The sequence below is a fragment of the Mixophyes fleayi genome, chromosome 3 (genome assembly GCF_038048845.1).
Source record: "Mixophyes fleayi isolate aMixFle1 chromosome 3, aMixFle1.hap1, whole genome shotgun sequence".
Classification (NCBI taxonomy): domain Eukaryota; kingdom Metazoa; phylum Chordata; class Amphibia; order Anura; family Limnodynastidae; genus Mixophyes; species Mixophyes fleayi.
In genome coordinates, this window is record NC_134404.1 from 308,285,229 (window position 1) to 308,303,421 (window position 18,193).

The following is an 18,193-nucleotide window of genomic DNA, read 5'->3' on the forward strand; positions in this document are numbered from 1 at the left end:
CAGTTTCCTGTGTAGCACGCATGCTGTATGGTTGGTGTTGTCTGGGTTTTTCAAATATCAGGTTGGCCTAGTGGGTAGCTGTCCCACTTTCCATACAGGCATTCCTGAGTTGTAATCCAGACAGAAACCCTTCCTCTGTGTGGAGGTTGTATACACTCTTGTGTGTATCCTTTATGGAAGAGTATGCTATGCATTCATTTTGCTGAAAAGGCAAAGATGTATTCACACCACATACATTTTAATACATTCGTTATTCATGTGTTTTTAATGTAGCCATGTGCATGCATTTTGCATACTATACGGCGACTTGAAATCGAAGAAATCCTAAACACAGATCGTGAGCAATGTGTTTTTGACAAGTGTGTATTAGGTTAATTAGTAGCAAAGGAAAAACAACCGTCCAGAGTGTTGCACATCATTGTTATTTGTCAGTGATTAATGAGTAGAGAGCTATGTCGTAAAAATAAGCCCCAGGCATTTATGTTGTGTTGTGTGTAAACAAACTGTTGGTCCCTCCCACAGTGGGCGTGAGGTTTGCATTGCTTGGCTTGTCGTCAATCAGTTGAGAGCCGTCACTTATGCGTGTAGCATGTTTAAAGATCCGCAGGTGGGTGTGTTTTCTAACGTTTGCGCTGCTTATTTCCGTCACTTAGACCACATGGGGGTGTGTTTTTGCTGTTTGAGGTGCTTATTTCGGTTTACGTCACTCAAATTATGCAAGGCAGATGCGTATGCGTTTGCGAACTTTGATGAATCGGGCCCTAGATTAGGTTCTGGACAGTACTCAACCGAGTGCTCATTTGGAAGGTGTGCCCAAATGAAGATAGATACTGGGCCCCAGTGGAGAGGTCGCAGGGCATATCTGCTTTTTTTCAGGAGCTGGAAACATTGACATCAATCCTAGCATACTTTAAAGCTGAGGGTAAATGCCATGTCTCGATAGTGACTTTATGTCCCCTTCACCAAGGAGGGAGCAAAAGAACCCTATGGAAAAAGCCTGACTTGCATTCTGAGATAGGCCACGTACTGCTCTATACTATATACAAAAGGATTTTAGAGATCTACTGTGAGCCTTTATGGTCTGCAGTCTATATATGTGTGTTTTTAGTTGTTCACTAAAAACCCAAAGATTTGATAATTATGAAATATATTCAAACACAGAAAATTGTCACGTTCAATCATATGACGGGCTTCTATAGAGGAGACCCCTATAACTTTCAGATTTAATCTACTATCTTTGGCTTCTCCTATTGGATTTTTCATTCTTTGGAATCTTGGTTTCTCTGAATCACATTTAAAAGTTTGAAACCTTTTCCACATTTTTTGATATGCATCACATCTATGGTGAATGAGAGATCCATTCTAAAAATCCACACATATGTAAAGGTTGCACGTGGGGATGAAGTGATTTATATGAACAAACTACACTATTAACTTCCTGTATTTTATTTCTTTTTTTTGGAGGAAAATTTGGGAATGTACCACCAAGAATAAACAAAGTGAAAGAACAAGAAATTGTATTTGATGGACATTTTGGTAGAAACAAATTAAGTTCCTTTTGATCATATACGTTGTGGATAATTTTATATGAGATCATTTATGCTATAGCATTATATATGTAACTCAGAAAGAATTGACACGGTTCTATGTGTTACATAAATTGTGCGAGGGCCATCGACAATTTTCTGTGTTTGAATAATATATTTCATGTACTACTCTATGCTCACTCCCGGAAGGCTTCTTACAAAGAGGTCTTCAACCTGGTCATCACACAGGAGACAGGACAGCTGTAAAACAGCATTAGACACTATATAAAAAAGCAGAAAAATATAAATGAAAAATAGGCGCTACTCAATATGCATAGTAGCACCTATTTTTAATTTCTCTTTTGCTGCTTTTATATTTTAGATGTAGTAGGTGATACTGCATTGAAAGGAAAGGGCTGCTTTACTCTATTTTGCGCCTGTTGATTCTTAATCTTGTTCTTTATTTCTTGTTACTATATAAAAAAAAGACTTTTAGCCAAGATTGGGTTCTCTCATAAGTTCTATTTGACTACAGTCAGGTTAATTTGCTGTATGTAATTTCTATACTTGTGGTTATGCCCTGTGATTTAACACTTTGCATGAAGTGAGTTTAATTGCACACTTTACTTGGAAAGGAATTCAAGGGTGGCAGTCAACATCTGAAGACCATGTCTATACAAACTTTAATTCTGGCCACAGTTGTCTCTTGTTGAGATCCAGAACAGGCAGCAGAAGGGGTCTAACTAAAACTTTTCATGGGCTTTTGATCATCTGGGACAAATCCAGTGTGACTCCGATTAAGGGTACTTGCCCTCTGGGATAAGTCTTGCAGGCTCCCCTTAAATGGACTCCGGTATTTAAATATTTGGGTATTTGGATTTCTAGTGATATAGGTCAGTATATTCAACGTAATGTCCAACCTCAGATTGACTATCTTAAGAGCCAGGTTGGGGTGTGGAAGCAGCTGCCACTAATGGTCACAGGTAGAATCAATCTGGTTAAAATGATAATTCAGCCAAAATTTTTGTATGTTTTATAGTAGTCGCCGATTTACATTCCTCATAGTATATTCCGTTCTATTGATCATCTCATAGCCTCTTTGGTGTGGGCGGGCAAGAGAGCAAGAGTCAAGCTTACTACTTTATGTTGTTCCCGGGGTTCGAGGGGTTTGGCTCTGCCATATTTGCGGCTCTATTACTTTGCTTCTCAATTGGCACATATTGAGGTATGGTTGCGGTCGCGGGTTGGTGTGGATCTACATGATTTTTTAGTCTCTGGGACAGGTACTAAACATCTACGGGTGCAGTTTATTCTAGCTGATAGAAGGTTTGTTGGTGATCCTCCTTTGTTGATAGAGGTCGTGAGGGTGTGGCGATTCTCGTCTCGGATTGGGGGTGAATTGTTCTGGGATTCGTGTACTCCACCTTGGGATAATCTGGATTTTGGTGAGCTGGCTAGGATGGAGGGAGCTGGAGTCTGGTGCATTTATAATATAGTAGATATTGGGCAACTGTATGAGAATGAGATACTGTATTCTTTTGAGCAACTACGGGGACTATATGAGTTACCTAGGGGTTACTTTTACAGGTATCTGCAGTTAAGACATGCTTTGGCCTCGCAGTTTCTGGGAGCTGCCCCAAGTTTTTAATGCAGATCCTCTTAGGGTGCAGCTGTCAAGGTTGGGCCCGAGGCGGCAAATCTCATCTCTGTATTCAATGTTGTTGGAAGGATCTGGTGCGGGTGGCTTGCCGGAATTGCGGCGCCGGTGGGAGGGTGATCTTGGGGAAATTAGCGATAAGGCATGGGATATTATGTTGTGCAGTCTGAAACAGGTCACTGCATCGGTTAAGTTTCATCAGGTTCAGGTCTTCCTGCTGCACAGAGTGTATTTTACTCCTCTCTGGCTCTCTAAATTTAGCGGGAGTCAGGTGGTTCTGTGTCCTAAGTGCGGGAGTGAGAGCGCGGATTTTTGGCACATGCTCTGGGAGTGCTCATTGGTTTCTACTTTTGGAGAGAAGTGGGGTTTTGTATAAGTCGGTTGGAGGTGGGAGTGTGTGCCATGATGCCAGGATTATGTATATTTGGTTTGGGTTTTGACAAGAACATCCATAAGCTTATTAGATTGCTCATTAACACGATACTTATGCTGGCAAAAGTGGTCATCGCTAGGAAGTGGATGGCGCCGGAAGGCCCGACTCTGAGAAGTTGGATTAATATGGTTAATGACACAGTAGGTCATGAGAGATTCATGTACACGAGTAGGAACCTAGTTGATAAATATGAAAAGATCTGGTACAGATGGAGAACGTCCCCATATGTTACAGAAGGATTGAGGGAGGTGGAGCTTTCCTAATGGAGTGTTCAGGGCAAACACCCAGCCACTTCTATTATTAATGTCAATGTATCTTCTGTCAATATTGCTGTGTTATTGCCTCATTACATCTTGTATTTTAGGCAATTTATATAGTCTGTCTATATATTCTGAATTATAATGCATTTTGATTGTGTTATTTATAATTATATGACACTGCTTGTGCCCCTGCGTGGGTTTTAGTTGTTATGCTAGCCTAATGTTGTGGGCTTTTTTCTTTGTTTGTTAAAAGAAAAAAAAATGCAATAACATTTTACTTGATATAAAAAACAACTTTTCATGGGGGCTCCAAATTTTTTAGGGAGGAGCACCCTCCCCATGATTACCTTATCAGAGTGGAGGGGAACATTAGAATTCTCTTTTCCTCAAAGCAGAATGTAATTTTGGACCCGTCGAATCCCGGCTTGTGTGCACAACATTTTGTGGCTACAAATGCTCAATAAGTTAATTTTGCTTCCTGCTCCTGCACAGCTCTCAGAGGAGATGGCACAGGTATCAGTAAAACTACTACCCTTGTTACCCCAGCTATCCAGGTAATTATGCTCATAGTTAGCAGAAGGGTCAAGGGAAGAATCAAACAGTAGGCCACACAAACATCTATATACAGATTTGTTGAATCTTGATATATGAAAGTTATTACTTCAAGAGACAATAATGCCCTTAAATTGTTTCATTTCCCATATGTATATATCTTAACCTGATTTCTCTTACCTCAGAAGTCTTTATTTCAAATTGTGCTTATTGGTTTTCTTAAAGACAGTATTTTCTTTGTGGTACAAGTATATTATATGCTTTATGTACAAGCAGCAATAAATATTTTTACACTGTTTTGAGAGCATCCTGTACTCTATTTATATAGTTCTAGATAGAGTTGTTACTACCTGTGAGTGACAGTTGAGCGTTTGTTATTTCTTGGAAAGCATGTGTGATAAACATCAATTGAGAAGTAGAAATATAAAAAGCACAGCAAAAAAAAAAAAAAAAACCAATCAATATCAAGGGCTCCTCATGCAATATTAAATGAGTGTGTTACCATAAGCCATGTGTGAGATCTCCTCTATTATCATACTGGATGCCATTCTGACAGTGTGGGAGTTATTTCTTGCTTCCACTTCAGAAGTATGAGGCCTCTAGCTGTGTTCAGTGGGAGTGTCACCGAGATCTTTACATGTGTTCCTTCAGGCAAATTTGAGGGAAGTACATTAAACTGAACAGTGATGGGGTCATATGAAACCTTTAAGTCTGTAATTTTGTTTATTTCTGCTATAACATGTAACCAGTATTTTTTGTTCCTGGGGAATGAAAATAATCCATGGGTCACGTGTGTATTTGTTTAGAGTTTCCTGGCATATTTTATGTAGAATCTATACCTTGTCCCATACACTTTTTGCTACCCCCTCCCTCCCTGCAGACTTGGCCATTCTCTCTTTCACTTTCCACCAGCACTCCACTCCGATCCTTAGCCCCACTATTTCTTCCTTCCCCTCCCCCCTTCCCCCAGCCACATACGCACTTCCCTGTGTCCACGCTCTACACTTTAACTCCCCTACCCACTGAAATGAATTCCTCCAATTCACTATGCAACTTACTGCCCCTACCTACTTTTTCATCCTCCATCCTGGCTAAAAGTACACCTCCCTCAAGCCCTGTCCTATCCCACCATCTGCCCATGACTCTCCTGCCACCGCTCTCCTCCCTACCCTCCATGATCCTTCAACCTCTCCAATCTTATCCCCATCCCTCCTCTTAGGCACCTCCCCTTTACTTGCACACTCTGGAATGTGAGTTCTGATTGTAACAAGCTTGCTTCCATCCATGGCGTATTCCTCACTCACTCTTATAGTCTCTTTATGATTGCTAAAACCTGGATACCACCTTCACTGCCTCCCCTGCCACCATCTACTGTGGTGGTCTATCCTTTATACACATTCCCCACCATCAGGCTGGTGGCTGAGGGGTACTATTATCTTCTGGATGCATTGTTCCATCTGAACTCTCCCTCTTTCCTTCAAGATTCACACTATATGTCTCTTCTCCCCTATCCACCTCCGCATTACAGTCATTTACTGCCCCCAGGCCCCACCTCTACCTTCCTCAGCTACTTTACTGCCTGGCTCTCCTTTCCCCCAACCTCCCGACTCTCATCCTTGGGGACTTCAACATCCCGGTCAATAACCCCACTAGGACTTCTGCCTCCAAACTCCTTTTATCACCTCCATGCATGGTCTCACCCAGTGGACCTCTTCTCCCACTCACCGTGATGCCCACTCCCTGGACCTCACGTTCTCTCACCTCTGTGATATCTGTGACTTCTTCTGTTCAAAAGTGTGTAGACATTACGCAACCTGCTTGATCTCAACTCCTCCTACTTCTCTCTCTCTTGTCCTCCTTGTCCTACCCTAATGCAGCAGTCTCATTCTACAATTCCACTCTCTCAGCAGCTCTGGATGAAGCTTCACCGGTCACTGCACTTTGCCTCTGATGTTCCAATCCCCACCCCTGGCACTCCAAGCTCACTTGCTACCTGCAAATGTACTCCTGTCTTGTTTTCCAGTTACTGTTGTGGCCTGCTTATCAGAGGGGCTGACATCTAATTTTCCCCAAGTCTTCAGAAGATAGTAGGCAGCTTGTGGTGTGCGGCACTGGGCAGTCTAGCAGTACCTAAAATTTAACAATGGACATGTACTGTATCAGACAATGAAAGGATAATCACATAATTCTTTGGACTTTTTAAAACCCTGTCTCAATTTAACTCTATGTAGTATTTTTCTGCGATTTTCTGATCTTTACTCACAGACACTTCCAACTGCTAGCAGAGGAAGTCCCGTAAAGTCTAAAGCCAATGGTCAGTGCAACTTTTTGTGGTGCCAACAGATGGCTGGATACCCTGACAACTATGAGTGACAGTAGCTCCTTTAATGTAGATGTTAAAGAACCTTGCGGTACATAAATAACGCACCTGACAGTATTTCTGTGTGCAATTATTAAATACACTTATATAATCAATAATTCATTATACATTATTTTAACAGTCTTAAACTGTAGTGGATAGAGGAGATGTCAGGTGGGCTTGACCTTTATTTTCAAAAATACGGAATCCTGCTCTTGCTACAAATACCCTTTTCTTTACTCCAACCAATTCACTACACATGTGCATTTCAATGTTAAATGAAATAAAAACTACATTTAAACTTACCAGAATTTTCTTTCCCTGTACTGGAGAATGGCAGTGGTCAACAATGTGCCAAATGGTGAAAAGCTACAGGAGGGTTTTTACACTAATAAGTTTGTTAATGACTTTCACACATGATCAGAGGAGGGATCAGAGGAGAGATTAAATTGTAGATGACCACGGCCATGCTCCCGTAGTGGAAAAGAAGAGTTTGATAAGAGTGATTTTATTTTCCATTACACATACAACAAAATATGGCAAATTTGGACCTATTTACTGGAAAATAAGCTATATTCTTCATAATGTGTTTGTGTGTGTGAAGGTGGAGTGCATATGAACAGGGTTATGTCAACATGTACAAGGGCTTATTGCGAAAGCATCTACGTGTTTGCTACTGTAGAAAATAATGTTATTATATTGAACAGATTATTTTATTTTGGGCTTTTTTAGTTAATGGTGAGTTATATCAGGCTATATTTCCTGTTCAAATCATTTCACTCCTATATTATAGATAATAAGTAAATGTGTAACTACCATAATAGTACGGGAAGTTCCACCTCCCTTGTCAAGTGTATATTGTTTTTTCTTACCCTCAAAGTGTAGTTTTGAGCCATTATAAAATGTTGCTATGAGGTCTACAAATTTCTAGTTACACCTTGTAAAATAAGTATATTACTAACAAAGAAGAATCAATAATTTCCTTCCCGAACTCATCGTTTATAATTGGTACACCAATTTCTCATAGGTATTGGCGCATTATTGGACACATTATTGTACTGCAGCAATAGTCGCCTGTTGATTGATTTTTCTTTTCTGGTTTTCCACCTCTTCGTACTTTGTTGGACTGTCCAACTGAAGTACTGGGGAAAGACTTGGTGGCCCCCATGGTCCATGGGCCTTGCCACTCTCCAATGAAAGCATGAGTATAAAATGTAAAAAAAAGATTGCTCTCTAGGCGCTGACATGACTTTCCGTAAGTTCTGTACTGGCACCATTTTTTCAGTAGTCCCCCATCGTGACATAATTTTCCTGCACCTGTACTGCTCCTCCACTGGGCCGTGGTGCTTAGCAAAGCTTGTCCTTCCTGCCTGCACATGGAGCTGACAGACTGGGACTGAAAGTATGTCTAGATAAACATATCTTTTACATTTCTATCGAATATCATGCTTTTCTGTATGTTCAGTCTTTCTTTCTCTACTGCCTGTATCATTCTTTCTACCCTTTTTGTCTATGCTGTACTTCCTTCTGTTTTTTTTTTTATATGGACAGGGGTGGGACCTTTCAAGACTATTACAGTTTTATACATTTGTTAACAGTCAATCTCTCAATTATTATGATTTTGTATATTTGAGAAATTAACTTTACCACAAGGATATAAATATTTATGTGAGTGAAACAAATGTGCAATACAACATGTCTTATGTATGTTGCTGGTTCCCATAATAAGAATATGTCAGTTATACATTACATGCACAAATATGTAATAATAGAGTAATAGAAAGAATCAACTCAATGACAAAGCTGTTTAATGTTGGTGCTTTATAAATAAAAGCTAATAATAATAACAATAATAATGTCTTTATCTTACTAATAAGTGCTACTGACGGTAAAAAGATTACAATGACTCCTCAATGGTATATATGGCTGAGAGAGTAAGTACAGCGCATCATTAATTGGATTACAAGGTGATACATGTTCTCTGATCACAGTCTGTGGGATATATTTACTAAACTGCAGGTTTGAATAAGTGGACATGTTGCTTATAGCAACCAATCAGATTCTATTTATCATATATTTAGTACATCCTACAAAATGACAGCTAGAATCTGATTGGTCGCTATAGGCAACAGCTCCACTTTTTCAAACCCACAGTTTAGTAAATATATCCCCGGGGTCTGATTAGTTAATAATTTAATTAGGGCACAGTTATGGATACTGAAAACGTAATGTTGTCCACTACAACCAATCACGTTATTGCTTCCATTTTCAAACCTGCACTAGAAAATAGGAGCACAGGTTTTCCTAATTACTCACCAATGAACAGAGTTGCTTTCCTCCAGTGTGACATGAGTTTTCTGTGCTTTTAGCATTACACTAATTAGTGTGAAGCCAAAAAGCGACACATAAATCTGTACATTCTCATGAAACTAGTTTACTGTATTTCACATTTTATGATATTTCAAAATGTGTGATAAAACTACCAGCATGATATGTTTCCTGGTGCTCTGTCATTCTCTATCTGTCAGTAGAGCAGGCTGGTATAAAACATGATGCAAGAAGGCTGTTACTCAAGAGGTATATCAAAATTATGGAGAAATTAAGCCGCATAATGACTAAAATGAGTAAGTACAGTGCTGTAATATACTGCAGCTTTTTGGTTAATTTTCCTAGGATTTGAGGCTTAGCCTACTGAGATTTACAGGACATCTGAACAGCTGAAAGGTGCACCTTTATTGTTCAGCAAATTAATGGCAGTTTTTTTTCAATATGTTGAAAGTGTAAAAAGTTTTCTTCATTTGGTTAATCTTATTCTGTAAATCAAGATGAAGACGTCTTAGATTTTTTTTGTTTTACAGATAGTTAGGTCAAGTTCATATTTAAGTTTACTTTGCTTTTGAAAAATCTGGTTCGACTAATTTTTATAGGCGTTTCTCCATTTGTAGAATGATTTACAAGATATTTAAAAAGAGAATACAGGCAGTGGAATGGGGGAGCACATACTAGGGATGTGCACCGGCGACTTTTGGTGTCTCGTGTTTTGTGTTTTGGATTCAGATTTTCGTGATGTTTTGGGGTCGGATTTAAGGTTTTGGATTCGGATTTTTTTTGAAAAGAGCATAAAAAGTTCAAAAATCAAGTTTTTGGGCTTATTTTCACTCCTACGCTATTATTAACCTCAATAACATTCTATAACAATCATTTCCACTAATTTACAGTGTATTCTGAACACCTCACAATATAGTTATTAGTCCAAAACGTTGCAACGAGGTATCTTTCTGGACTGCGTAGTGGAGTGGTCCCCACAATATAATAAGAAAACCCTGAACTTGTATGAATCGCACCAAATATTGTACCTGGACTGCGTAGAGGAGTGGTCACCACAATATAATAAGAAAACCATCAACTGGTCTGAATCGCACCGAATAATGTACCTGGACTGCGTAGAGGAGTGGTCACCACAATATAATTTAAAAACCCTGAACTTGTATGATTCGCACCAATAAATGTATCTGGACTGCGTAGAGGAGTGGTCACCACAATATAATTTAAAAACCCTGAACTTGTATGATTCGCACCAATAAATGTATCTGGACTGCGTAGAGGAGTGGTCACCACAATATAATTTAAAAACCCTGAACTTGTATGATTCGCACCAATAAATGTATCTGGACTGCGTAGAGGAGTGGTCACCACAATATAATAAGAAAACCATCAACTGGTATGAATCGCACCAAAAAATGTACCTGGACTGCGTAGAGGAGTGGTCACCACAATATAATTAATAAAAAACCCTCCACGGCTCTGAATTCCCCCCCAAAAAATTCTGGACTGCGTAGTGGGGTGGCCCCGGTACCCAATTTGATACCGGGGCCACAATATAATAAATACACCCTCAACTGGTCAGAATTCCACCAAACAAGTATCTGGACTGTGTAGTGGGGTGGCCCCGATACTAAATTTGGTACCGGGGCCACAATACCTACTCCAAGTTCCAAGTGTAGTGTTTATAACATATTAACACTACACTAATTCTAGCACGTCAATACCTCTTGTTTTAAATAATGACAGCGCATTTAACTTTTGATTTAATTTTTTGAATTTGTTGACATTTTGTTTTTGTCACACTTCTGGTATCACAAACGAACCCAATAGCCAGGTATTTCTGAATTCAAAAGGATTTATTTTGGTATACAAATAAATCTCCAGTGTCCAACAAATAAAGTCCAAAGTAACAAGAGTATAAAGGTCTGGTGGAAGTATCAAGTACTTGTAGTCCAAATCACAAGGAGGCAAGGTTCTGTGGAAGCATCTGGTTCAGATACAAACACAATACTCGTGCAAAGGCTTCATAACAGGAAGTGCCTTTTCTAGGCCCAAACAGGAAATGGGATCCAAGATGGAATCTTCATGAGACAGTCCCGGCCATCTTGGATAAGGGCTATTGTAAGGGCAAGTTCATAACAGAGATCCAAGATGGAAACTTCATGATGCAATCACGGCCATCTTGAATGAGGGCAAAACTAAGGGCAAGTACATAACAGTTTTACTTTTTGAACATGGCAAACGACTGTTGAATGGTCACATAATGCCAAAAAAAGAGTTGCAAGATGGAATTGTCCTTGGGCCCTCCCACCCACCCTTATGTTGTTGAAATAGGACATGCACACTTTAACAAACCAATCATTTCAGCGACAGGGCCTACCAAACAACTGTGGCTGAAATGATTGGTTTGTTTGGGCCCCCACACCAAAAAAACAATTCAGCTCTCCCTGTACAAACTAAACAGGCTCTACTGAGGAAAGATGTCGTCCTCATCCTCAACCTCTGATTCCTCTCCCCCTACAGTGTGTACTTCCTCCTCCTCACACATTATCAATTCGTCCCCGCTGGACTCCACAACCACAGGTCCCTCTGTACTATCTGGAGGGCAGTGCTGTACTTTATTGAGGAATTGATTATTCATTTTTATAAACATCATTTTTTCAACGTTGTGAGGAAGCAACCTCCTTCGCCGCTCACTGACCAGGTTCCCCGCTGCACTAAAAACTCTTTCCGAGTACATACTGGAGGGGGGACAACTCAGGTAAAATAGAGCCAGTTTGTACAGGGGCTTCCAAACTGCCTTTTTTTCCTTCCAGTAACAATATGGACTGTCTGACATGTCTATTTGGATGGTGTCAGCAAAATAATCCTCCACCATTTTTTCAATTGTGACAGCATCCAATGCAGCGACAGTAGACATGTCTGCAATGGTTGGCAGGTCCTTCAGTCCGGACCAGATGTTATCAGCATCCCCGCCAGTGGCTCTTTTAGGAAAACTGAGCTTTTTCCTTGCAGCCATAGATGTGGAAGAAAATGAGGGTGGAGCTGTTGGCATGTCACGGTCCTCTTCAGAGGACAATCTCCTGACCAGAAGGTCTTTGCACCGCTGTAGACTTGTGTCCGCCGGAAACAGAGACACAACATACGCTTTAAACCGAGGATCGAGCACGGTGGGCAGAATGTATTCCTCTGACTTTAAAAGAGTGACCACCCTCGGATCCTGGCAAACCGTATGAAGGGCTACATCCACAAGAGCTACATGCTTGGTGTAATCGCAATGGTTTACCAGCTCCTCCCTCACTTTCTCCAGCTGCTTCTGCAACAGCCTGATCAGGGGAATGACCTGACTCAAGCTGGCAGTGTTGGAACTGACTTCTCGTGTGGCAAGTTCAAACAGCTAGAGAACCTTGCACAACACGGAAATCAGTCTCCACTGCGCTTGACTCAGGCGCATCCACACTCCTTTGCCTTTGTCGTAGGTGGCTGTGTAGGCCTGAATGGCCTTTTGCTGCTCCTCCATCCTCTGCAGCATATAGAGGGTGGAGTTCCAGCGCGTCACAACCTCTTGTTTGAGGTGATGGCAGGGCAGGTTCATGCTTTTTTGATGTGCCTCTAGTCTGCGGTAGGCACTGGCTGAATGCCGAAAGTGTCCAGCAATTTTGCGTGCCACCGCAAGCATCTCCTGCACACCCCTGTCACTCTTGAGGTAATGCTGCACCACCAAATTAATGGTGTGGGCAAAACATGGGACGTGCTGGAAATTGCCCATATTTAATGCCCGCACAATGTTACTGGCATTGTCTGACACCGCAAATCCCCATGAAAGTCTAAGTGGGGTAAGCCACTGGTAGATAATTTCCCTCAGCTTCTCTAATATGTTGTCAGCGTTGTGCCTCTTATTAAAGCCTGTAATACACAATGTTGCCTGCCTTTGCACGAGCAGCCATTTTGTAGATGCTGCTACTGATGCAGCTGTTGCTGTTGCTGCAGAAGGGGATGCATCTACCCAGTGGGCTGTCACAGTCATATAGTCCTTCGTTTGCCCAGAACCACTTGTCCACATGTCTGTGGTTAAGTGGACAGTGGGTACAACCGCATTTTTTAGAGCACTGAGGACAATTGATCGTACTTCTCTGTACATTTTTGGTATCGCCTGCCTAGTGAAGTGGAATCTCGACGGGATTTGGTACCAGGGACACAATACCTCCATCAACCCTCTAAATCCCACTCCACTGATGGCGGACACCGGGCACACGTCTAACACCAACATTGCAGTTACAGCCGCAGTTATACGCTTTGCAATAGGGTGACTACTATCGTATTTTGTGGTCATGGCAAACGACTGTTGGACGGTCAATTGTTTTGTGAAAGACTTAGCGGTCTTACGACTTCCCCTTTGGGAAGATGACCGAATAACAGCAGCAACAGCAGCAGTGGCAGTAGTAGGCGTACCGCTGCAGGATTCCTCGGATGAATCCCGTATTGAAGAGGACTCAGTCTGGCTGCTGACTTGGGCTGCAGGACTGAATCTGATGGAGATCGTGGAGGAAGTTGACGAGGAGGGTGTTGCTGGTGTGTATCCAACTGGACCACGGGATTTCGGTGTCCCTGTACCGATGACGGTCCTAGCCCCAGTTCCTGAACTAACCACTGAACTATGAAGGTTATTCAGGTGACGTATAAGGTAGGATGTCCCTAGGTGGGCAAGATCCTTACCCCTGCTTATTTGAGCTTTACATAAGCTACATATGGCCATACATTGGTTGTCTGGATTTGGATAAAAATAACTCCAGACCGAAGAGGTGCATTTTTTGGTCTTCTGACCAGGCATGACGATGGGCTTTTTCATCCCATGGACATCAGCTGTTTCCCCCCCTGGTGCCTCATTTTCAATAACCACATCACCATCCTCATCATCAAGTTCCTCCACAGCGCCAGCTACATCATCAATAGCCTCCTCCCGAGCCACCTCTTCCCGTACAGTGATGGGAAGGTCAGGCTTGACAACCACCAACACCCTTGGACTCGCCTTGGGGATTTGTGATAATTTCTCTTTAGAAGGCAGAGTTGTTTGCTGTTTTGTTGCTGACAGCATAACTCTCTTCAATTTTTTGTAGGGGGGGGGGAGGAGGAGGAGGGCTAAGATCCTTGGGTGAAGCTGGACCACTAGTCATGAACACGGGCCAGGGCCTAAGCCGTTCCTTGCCACTACGTATCGTAAATGGCATATTGCCAACTTTACGTTTCTCCTCAGACGATTTTAAGTTTCTCTTTTTGCTATATTTTGAGAACTTGGGCTTTTTGGATTTTACATGCCCTGTACTAGGAGATTGGGCATCGGGCTTGGAAGACGACGTTGATGGCATTTCATCGTCTATGTCATGACTAGTGGCAGCAGCTTCAGCATTAGGAGGAAGTGGGTCTTGATCTTTCCCTACTTTATCCTCCAAATTTTTGCTCTCCATTATATGTAGCACAAGATACTGCAGAATGTGTGAACTTGGTAATATTGCAGTACCAATGGGCTTATACTGCAGGATTGGTTTTGCAAATTTTGTTGTAATTAATTTTTTTTTTAATTATTTTTTTGTATTTTTTTTTATAACTTTTTTTAAATTTTTTAAACACTTGGGAATATTGGGGAAATAACTATGCCCTTAGAAGCACAGAGCACAGGACACAGGACCACTGGACTGAACAGGACACAGCACACAGGACCCAGCAGCACCACTGAACTCAAAATTGACAGAGCACAGCACACAGCACCACTGGACTGATACTGCAGAATGTGTAAACTTTGTAATATTGCAGCAGTACCACTGGACTTTTACTGCTGAATGTGTGAACTTGGTAATATTGCAGTACCAATGGGCTTATACTGCAGGATTGGTTTGGCAAATTTTGTTGTAATTAAAAAAAACATTAATTAGTTTTTTGTATTTTTTTTTATAACTTTTTTTTAATTTTTTAAACACTTGGGAATATTGGGGAAATAACTATGCCCTTAGAAGCACAGAGCACAGGACACAGGACCACTGGACTGAACAGGACACAGCACAGGACCCAGCAGCACCACTGATCTCAAAATTGACAGAGCACAGCACACAGCACCACTGGACTGATACTGCAGAACACAGCACAGCACAGCACAGCACAGAACTAAACAGCACAGCACGAGATCTAGCAGGACAGAGGACCACCTAACACACCCTCCCTCTACCCTGATCAATGCCCGAGTGAAGATGGCGGCGACTAGCGGGGAATTTATAGGATCCGAGTATCGCGAGATCCGACAGCGGGATTATGACTCCGAGCCTCGGTTTCAAGTTTTCATTTGGCGCCAATACCCGGATCTGTCTCGGATCCGACTCGGATCGGCAATGTTCGGGTGGGCTCGGATTTCCTGAATCCGAGTGCGCTCATCTCTAGCACATACACTGTGTTCTTAAAGGGAATAGGTCAATTAAGTACTGACATTTGAACCTTGATATTTGGGCTCCATTTTATTGTGGTACCAGTTTGTTTGGACTCCAGGTAATATTGGCACAACTATCTGGAAAATGTTTAGGCTCTATACATTTGGGGCTCCTAGAGTTGGACATGCAATCAACTTTCAAGAACACAACTCTGCTTTGTTTTACTGCGCATGTCTCATCGAGAGGTAAAACGAGGATATGCAAATGCAATTGATGTGCAGTAAGGACTTGCACACATAAGTGTGGCACACCCGTTGGAGATGTGGTTTGTGCTGAGTAGGCCACATCTATAGATATGCCCGTTGCCTGACCTATCTCTTGTGTGTGCTCAACCATTGTTGCAAACATCCATGCTGATGATCATCAGCAGCAGTAGCACCGATCTTTGAAGTGTTAAAAATAAATAAATAAAAAAGTGCCCAACGGCATGAGGTCCCTCTGTCATAGCAGGACTCAATCCCATCCTGCTCAGCACAGGTTTGAATTCCTTAGGGATATCAGGCACACAAAAAACTGCGGAAAATAGCTGACAGCACAAATCAACACCCCAGTTATGTGAGTGTTGTGGTAATTATTGTAATTTGTAAATAAAGAGGGTTTTAATATGTGGAACCAGGGCTGCCGAGATGGGGGGACAGGTACAAATTACTCAGGCCCAGGCATACCAGGGGGCTGGGCCCAGGCAATCACTGCCTACAGGGGTTTTTGGGGGTATTTTTAAACTATTTTTTTCCCTTTTTGTGCATTTATTTGTTTTGTTTTTTGGGGGGTGGTGGTTGGCTCTGTCCCGTTTGTTGGTGGGGGGAGCAGAGTAGTTAAAAAACAAAACAAAACATATACTCTCGTGATCGCGGCGCCGGCGTCTCTCTTCCTTCCTCTCTGCTCTGTTCACACTGAATGTCGGGCATGACGTCATCAAGTCATGCCCGACATTCAGTGAGGAGCGGAGCAGAGAGGACCAAGACAGAAGCAAGCAGATTAAAAGAAAAGAGATGAAAGAAGCCAATACAAAGGTAAGTAAAGGAACAGAGGCAAGGGGAGGAAAGCAGAAATCACAGTGTGATTAAAAAAGGGGGGAGTGAGAGAAAGGCACAGTGTGATTGAAAAAGGGGGGAGGGGAGTCACAGTGTGATTGAAAAAGGGGGAGGGGAGGCACAGTGTGATTGAAAAAGGGAGAGGGGAGAAAGGCACAGTGTGATTGAAAGGGGAGGGGGCAAAGTGTGAATGAAAGGGGGGGTGAAAAGCACAGTGTGATTGAAAAAGGGGGGAGAAAGGCACAGTGTGATTGAAAAAGGGGGGGAAGTAGCATTGCACAATGTTATTGCGAAAGGGGGGGGGAGCAGCATGGCATAGTGTGATTGAAAAAGGGAGGGGGAAGCAGAGCATGGCACAGTGTGAATAAATAGGGGGGGAGCAGCATTGCACAGTGTGATTGAAGAAAGGGGTGAAGCAGCATGGCACAGTGTGATTGTAAAAGGGGGGGAGCAGCATGGCACAGTGTGATTGAAAAAGGGGGGGGAGCAGCATGGCACAGTGTGACGAAGAGGGGCCAGGGGAAAGGGGGAATAGCAGCATGGACGGTACAGTGTGATCATAACAGCATGGTTTGGATGAAGGGGCACAGTAATGTGTGTGTGATGGTACAGGGGCCTTGTGACAATGTAGTGTGTGTGAGGTAGGTGGTGGCTAATTAGTGGTGCTATTTTGGTTGTTCGGCGATGGTGGGGCAATATAATAGTGGGGACTATTTTAAGATGGGGTGTTTTGGGGGATATTGAATGTGGGGGTGAGTTCAGGGAGAATGAGGTCTCTTTATTAAATGTGACTATGAATTATTTAATGGCAGTGATGGTAGCGGGAAACAGATATGTTTATGAAATATAAATACCATTAATTTATTGCTGGGGCTGTTTGCAGAGAGGGAAATAGGTTAATTTATTAAATGGAAATACTATTACTTTAATTTTGGGGCTGGAGGAAGACCTAATTATTACTCGTGGGTGCTATTGATTTAATGCCGGGGCTGGTTGTAGTTTTCTAAATGTACCAAAATGTTCCAAATAGGGCCGCCAACATTCCAGGACTCAGACAACTAAAGAAACCAGCAGTCACAGTTGGTGAAAGTGACAAGAACAGGTAGGAGAGAGCAGAATAGTCTGTGAAATGTTGTGATTCTAGTGGGACAATCCCATTTTTTGGCAACTGTTCTGGCCAATGTAAGGGGCAGGCCAAGATTGTTAACTCTTTATATATTACCCTATGATGCTATATGTCCTGACAGTCAGGAGTGCACAGCAATGCATGATTTTTTTCTGCAGGAGGGTGGCTTAGCATTTTTTACCTGCTAGCCTCGCCCCAATGATATATAGCGAGTGTCACAATCATATGAACACACCCATAGTCACATTTGCAATTTTTTTTTACCATGCTTAACTATAAGAGGGGCCCCATGAAGTTGTTGTACGGGGGCCCTGAATTCCTCTTGGCAGCCCTGTGTGGAACAGCTGGTCCCAGCAAGCCCTGGCAGCTGTATGCTGGTGCTTGTAAAATGATAAGTGTCAGCATGACTATAGCTGTGTGAACATTCTAATGCAAGTAGAGCTGC